The sequence below is a fragment of the Eulemur rufifrons genome, chromosome 20 (genome assembly GCF_041146395.1).
Source record: "Eulemur rufifrons isolate Redbay chromosome 20, OSU_ERuf_1, whole genome shotgun sequence".
Taxonomy (NCBI): domain Eukaryota; kingdom Metazoa; phylum Chordata; class Mammalia; order Primates; family Lemuridae; genus Eulemur; species Eulemur rufifrons.
In genome coordinates, this window is record NC_091002.1 from 33,968,973 (window position 1) to 33,975,869 (window position 6,897).

Genomic DNA, 6,897 nt, shown 5'->3' on the forward strand with positions numbered 1-6,897 from the left:
CATGTCTTACTGTAAAAGTAAATGCACATTTTGCTCCTATTTCAAAAGACGTGTTTTGACATTACCAAAACCATGTAAGCTTATGTAAATTTTACCCAAAATTGTTAAGTTGATCCTCTAAGTCATCTATGGCTTTAAGTATATCATATCACCATACTCTGGGGGTATTTACTCCATGGCTTAAGAAATGTAGGATTGTATTCTGATTAGGGTCCTAGAAATTTAATAAATGAATAAATTCCCTTTACAATTTGTCCCAGAAATAAAAGCTTTCTTACATTAATATTATATATTCAGATATGAGAATTATATCATTTTCTTTTTAAAAATTTCAACTCGATTGATATGAAGTTTATAGCAAAATTAAATGCTTAATGATAGTAATTTTTGTTAGTTTAGTTGTTTAACATATTTGCTAAAATTTTTCAACTGTTCTATATACATTTAATTTCAACTCTTCAGGTCAATTCTCTTATTAAATATGTGATTAAAAATAAGGCAACTCAGAGTCTTTAAGCTGATAGAGAACAAATTATTAATGCTTTTTTATTATTGACAAATTCTTGCAACCATTGATATCTTCTCACCATTGTTTATTGAATCAGAAATACTCTTCAATATTATTGTGGTTGATTCAGGCTCTTCTTGAGGGTTCAGCCACCAGCACTCAGAATGGTTCTGTCATCAGAGTGACTACAAGGCAAAGTAATGAAGATAGGGAAGTCCAGAGAAAACAAAGATGATTCTGCTTGAGAGCTGTCTTCAGAAGACTTCTGGGTGGTTCTGCCCCTTTACACAGATTCACGGAGGTCATATTGAAGAATTCCTCTACCTGTACGTAGTGGCTATTCCGTAAAGCAGTTTGCATACCTTCTCGTATTCAGTCCTCTCCATGGGGCAGCAGTCTGGAAGACATTGAATGACCTGCCTGATGTCAATCAAGAAGGTGCAGAAGTGATGTTGGAACTTGGTCTTCAGACACCAAATCTACAATTGTTTCTCCCAGACCCCAGCTCCCAACTTGTGCTCACTTGATGCTATATAGCAGGTGTGAGTAGCCTTACTTGTTACAGCCTCTTGACTCTCCATTCATTCAAATGGAAAAATACTTGACTGAATACTAAGTAAAAGGTATGTCTAAGGATGCAAAAGAAAACATATTTGTTTTAAGAAATCAACATGTTGGAGTTTGACCAAATGCTGATTGAATGCTTGTATTTGGTTATATTTGAGTTGGTCTTAAAATGAGATATAGGGATGACTTTAGCACAAAGGAATTTTTTAAAAATTCCAATTCATTGGCTAAATAAAGCATCTTATTTTAATAGGAATGGAGTCCACATAAGTACTGCATACAGATAAGTTTTTCATCAACAAACCACATTCTCCCCATGCCTTAGTGACGCCCTGGATTGGGAATTAAATGACATCCACAGAATATCATGGCAATCAGTTAACACTGGAAAACAAAACTGAGTGAAATAAGTAACAACAACAAATAGCAAATTAACCTGTTGTTTGTTCTACATTATATCAAACATCCACTCTGATTTTTAATCTCTTAGTTGTCCCCTTCCTTAAATGGAGTAGATACCCAGTTATGGACCATTTGGAGTGCTGTATTGACACTTCCAGTTTGGAACCATTTAAGTAAAACTAACAAATACAGTCAATCTCTCTCTCTTTCTCTCTGTCTCTCCCTTTACTACCTTTCTCTTCTCTTTCTCTTTCTTATACATGCACACATACACACACCCTCACTCAAGAACAAATATTGATGTATGCAGTGGTGCATGGTGAGTACTTGATAAATAACTCTTGAAGAAAAAAGATGGATGAGATTACCCTCTATCTCAGTCATTCTCACCATTGCCACCCAGTGGGATCCACAGTGACCATGGGCCACTGTGTGGCTAGGAGGAAGAAGCTTTTATGCACATGACAAAACCTCGTGGAAGAACCATTGTGGGGACATTATAAGTGGACTCTAATCTGCTGGAGATCAGGGGCATGCCTTAAACTTGCTCTTTGCCATCCCCCCTATCTGGAATAGTGCAGAGCACCTAGAAGATTCCTCGTAAAGGCTTCCTGACCAGTAGAGGGAGAGAACCAATGTCAGCTTCTCTCGTTGCCTATTTATGCTTTGGGAAAGGGTGAAAGGTTGTGTGGTAGATATTTATGGAGTAAATGGAAACCAGAAAAAGAGAATGATATATTCATTCTTACCCTTCCCTTCAATGTTTTTTCTTGTCACATAATAATCAATATTTTCATTAGGATATAATTTATCATGTAATTTATAGCACTATTTTTATTTACCACTATTTTTGCATTTCTTTATGTATAATTATAGCACAGTATAAGTAATACCCAACGTATCCATGATACTTATGTGTGCAAGTTATACATAGTCAATATTTAACTTAGAAATAAGCACCCTGTAATATAAGAATTTTTGTTAAGTGTAATTCCCTAGTCCAGTGACAATAAAACTTGTAATATGGAGTTGATTCTCCTTAGATGGCAACTTCCTGTCTCTCCTTAGCGGAAGTGAAAACTTTGACCTAAAGGAGCTGGTAAAACAAACTCCCACTCATATCCAGTTGCCAACAAGAAGGCCCACAGCCTGAACACAGGATCTGAGCACAGGAAGTTCAATATTTGTTTTGCATTATAAGGCTATTGGAGCCATAAAATTTTTTTTTTACATCTTGATTATTAGAGATTCAAACAATGTTGACATACAAGATACTGGTCTGTGTGACACTATATGCTGGCAGAGTGCCAGCCTGTACAAATACAGCCCCTATTGTGTGCAACAGACAGTGGCCATTGGGCTTTGGCTTTTATAAATTGAATTAACAAACATCTAATGGAAACCAGCTTTTACAGATAGCTTAGCCAGATTGAGGAGAAAGGTTTTTTTTTTTTTGGTTGGTAGTGTTTTTTTTTTTTTTTAATGCCTTCCCAGTGACAGCTGTTGATAAACCAGACAAATATTAACTCTTTATCTTGTCTACCAATTCATAGCAACACAAATCTTTTGCATCCACTTAACTTTTTAATGTATTTATTAATTGTTTTTACAACTCTGGATTCTCCCAGCTCTCCATTTGCTTCTTACCTTTCAACATTGAGCTCTGTTGTCGGGGTGACACACATTGTGGCTGGGGTTCCTAGAAAGAGGGTGTACAGAATTGAATCCACTGGATCTGGCTTCCTTGACAGTGCGACACTCAGACATTGAGAAGAAGTTATTGGGATGGGCCACCAAATCTATACCTTCTAAATTATATCCTAAAGACATATGACAGCCCCAGAACTTTAATGACTGCATTAACATTTCTAAGGTTCAATTTCTGTCCACTCAAACTTTATCATAGAATTAACTGCCATATATGCATATGAAATATAAAATCCTATTGTACTGCCTTATTTATATAATTTTGTGGAAAAGTTTGTTTTGGAAGACATTAGTTTCTATGACAAATATGGCAAACTTTACATTATAAAAGTTAGCGTCTTTATTCTGAATATTTACAGTAATTTTCCTATGGAAAAAAGAATCTTTAAGAATGAATTACTATTATTTTATATATATATGTATCACTCCTTGTTAATTATGGTTTGTATATATTTAAAATCTCTCTGTAGATTTAGGGTTACCAGATAAAATAGAGAATTCAAATTTCAGATAAAGAATGAAAATTTTTAGTATAAATGTACCCCCCAAAATACACAGGACATACTTATACTAAAAAGTTAGTCATTGTTTATGAAATTCAGATTTAACTGGGCACCTTGTATTTTGATTTGCTAAGTCTGGCAAAGTCTGAGTAGGTTATATGTCAAATGTGTCTCTAGCCATTATAGTTTATGCTTTTCTTTGTCTAATACTTGCCTGGCCTGCACCATGCTAATAGCATAAAATCTTAACTCCTAAAACATCAGACAAGGAATCAAGTTTTTCATGTTTGCTTCAAAGTTGTTCACAAATATTTACTAGTATAGTATTCTTAGGCACTATTTTGGAGAGTATGGGTCATATTTGATAATATTGATATTGATTATGGGACATCTTTATCAGTCATTGATGTTTGGTCAAAAAGGGCAGAGGTCTAGAGAACTGGGTGCTAGTTTCATTTCTGACATTTCTCTGGGTTTCTATATTATCTGTGACTGGGAATACATCTATCTGTGGTAGATTCAGTGTATTAACAACACCAATTCTTTTCCCCTCCTTGTATTCACACCTTTGACATAAAGGGGGCGGAGCTTCTTTCTCTGTCCTTGAGTGTGACTGTGGCCATGTGACTACTATTGGCCAATGAGCTGTTAGCAGACGGGACACTTGCAGAGACTTGAAAACTGACTGCACTGCATGTGCATGTTTTTGCTTCCAGTGGTGCACCTCTGCCTTCACTATGAGAACGTGCCACGGCTAGCCTGTCGGAGGGATGGGCCAGTGAGGTGGAGAAGAACATTTAGCCTCTATGCATTCCTGTCTCTCACCCAGGAGGCGAAATCAGATTGAAAGATTTTACTTTTCTGCAAGAATCATTACTCATCTTTTGTGTGTAAATATTGGCAAGGGTTCAAGAAAGCATATCTATGCATGCATGCTGCAGTCTTAACGCAAATCCAATCTGGCCCTAGAATCCTGAGCATACCAAGGACCTAAGGGTAATTTTTATTTTTCATACTTCGTCACCCTTTTGAAACCTAAAGAAAATAAAGAAAAGGAGGAATATAGGATAAAAAGCAGATTAAAATGAAGGGTGCATGCTGAAGGCTGGCTGGTCTACGTGGTAAGAGTTCTGTGGGCAACTTAAGTTGAACACATGAAGGTGTTAAGGTGCTCTTTAACGTGGACATGGCATTGGGCAAGACTGGAAATGATTGCTGTATGGAACTTATCTCTCCCAGCTGCATGTCCAAGTTTCTTTGACTGATTTGTTCTTTAGGGCCATTGATGAATGAGTAGGAAGATAAGAGTGCTTTGCTGTTTGCCATGCTTGGCAGAATATTGAATCATTGTCTCAGCTGCACATATTATTGATGGAACTTTTTGTTCTGACTTACAATTAAAATATCTGATTTATTTCCATTTTTTCCAGGTTAATGAAAAGGTTAGAATCATCTGGACCACACATAGCTGAATTATTGATAGCTCCTCTTGTTACTCTCCTGAGTTGCTAAGTGCTATGACAGAGAGAGGGGAAGAGAAGGATTAAGGATGTCTCATTTTAGGACTAAGCCTTTATGAAGTCTTCTCTTGTACCTATAAGTAAACTAAAGCGTTACACAGGGTCCATCCTGGGCTTAAATAAAACATGCAAAGTACCGTGGACCAAAATTCTCACCAGACTTTGACAAGGGTTTAACAGTGTATACTTAGAAACCCATGCAAATAATAATAATAATTATTATTATTATTTCACATAGCCAAGCAACCCTAGCCTAGATGTCAACAGAGCTGTAAATAATGAAAGCAGATCAAAGTAGCGTGCATTTTCTTCAAAGTTGCTAATTTTGGAAGAAATTCCTAGATATAATAGGCATGTGGGAAAAAAATCATGTTGACAGCACAACAATTCACTCACTTCCTAACACGACTAGTCATGTACTGTACTTTAGTTCAAACAATAAGGTTATTGTTCAGATGGGAAAACAAGCAATTTGTTGCAAGGCTAAAAGGTGAAAATGTTCTTACAACCTGATTTTGTTTTGGCAGGCTGCATGTCATTTTCTAGTCTTAAAAAATGTATTTCATAGACACATCTTTAAAGATTTGGCCATTTGTAAAAGCAAGGATTCCTTCTGGTTTCCTTACTGCTTTTCTGTGGGATTCTTTTCTTCTTTTCGATTCTATTTGTTTAGATCTAGTGGCACAACATTCTCATGAAGTAGGGACAGCAGCATCCCAGATAACGTTGTCTGCTTTGTTTCTCCCTAGGGTGCAAGCTTTGGAGGTTTGTGGCTGGAAACCCTTCAAAGGTGACAATATGCCCCTGAGTTAATATGACCCAGGACTGTGATGAATGAAGCTGTTGGTGAGTAAATTCAGTTTATGCTCCGATTAGAGGATGTTGCCAGAGCAGCCTCATGGTTTTAGTTCACTCCTTTCCTTCTTTTCCATCACTCTCTTGACTGATCATGGTGCAATGGGGGATGGAGTGGGGAGGAGAGGAGAAAGAACTGGACACTTTGAGAGAAAGTTCCTGCACCATGTCCACTCCCACACTTCTGAGTTCTACAAATTTAGAGAGTTCTGTTTCAGTTAAAGGTGTTTGGATATTTGTAAGCTGGATTTGGGGGTACTTACTAATCCCCTAATGGATACCACTCATGTAATGTTGAGAGTCTATTTTAACCATTTTCTTTTCTTAATTAAAAGAAAGATGCCTGAATTTAGCCTGATGTTTTTCTGTAAGTTTATAAATCTAGGAATCTGTTTTTTTTTGGGGGGGGGGTTGGCTTTTAATTTAAAAAGACTTAATTTGTATTTTCTCTCTAATCACAAAATGGCAGGCATCTAGCTCTTCTAAGTCCCCCCCCAAAAGAAATCTTAGGGTACACACATTCACATACACTGTTATTAAGCTAATAAGCTCTTCCCGACCTGCTTTTCTCAGTTTTCATCCTTTCATCCTGGTGTAAAATAGAGAAATATCTAAGAAAAAAGATTTAGGCAAGTTCTCAAGTAGTGGAGGCTGGATTTCTAGCCCCTTATATTCCGTCTACAGAAACTCTTGTGGGCGCCGTGGTCAGACTAGATGCTTCTTCCTACATTTGTTTATCGGTTCCTCCCAAGTTTTTGGATCTCTCTGGTTTCCATTTGAATGTCTGCGGCTGAGAGCAACCATGTGAGCAAAAATAGTCCAGGGGCAAAACAAA

General features: G+C 36.9%; 1 long non-coding RNA gene across 1 annotated transcript; it reads left to right on the top strand.

Annotated features, from left to right (window-relative positions):
• The first annotated feature begins 644 nt into the window (after window positions 1-644).
• Window positions 645-6,047, top strand: LOC138401010 (uncharacterized). Its single transcript, XR_011236404.1, has 3 exons — window positions 645-1,131; window positions 4,404-4,683; window positions 5,957-6,047. It is a non-coding gene; the product is annotated as an uncharacterized lncRNA (long non-coding RNA).
• Window positions 6,048-6,897: the final 850 nt, after the last annotated feature.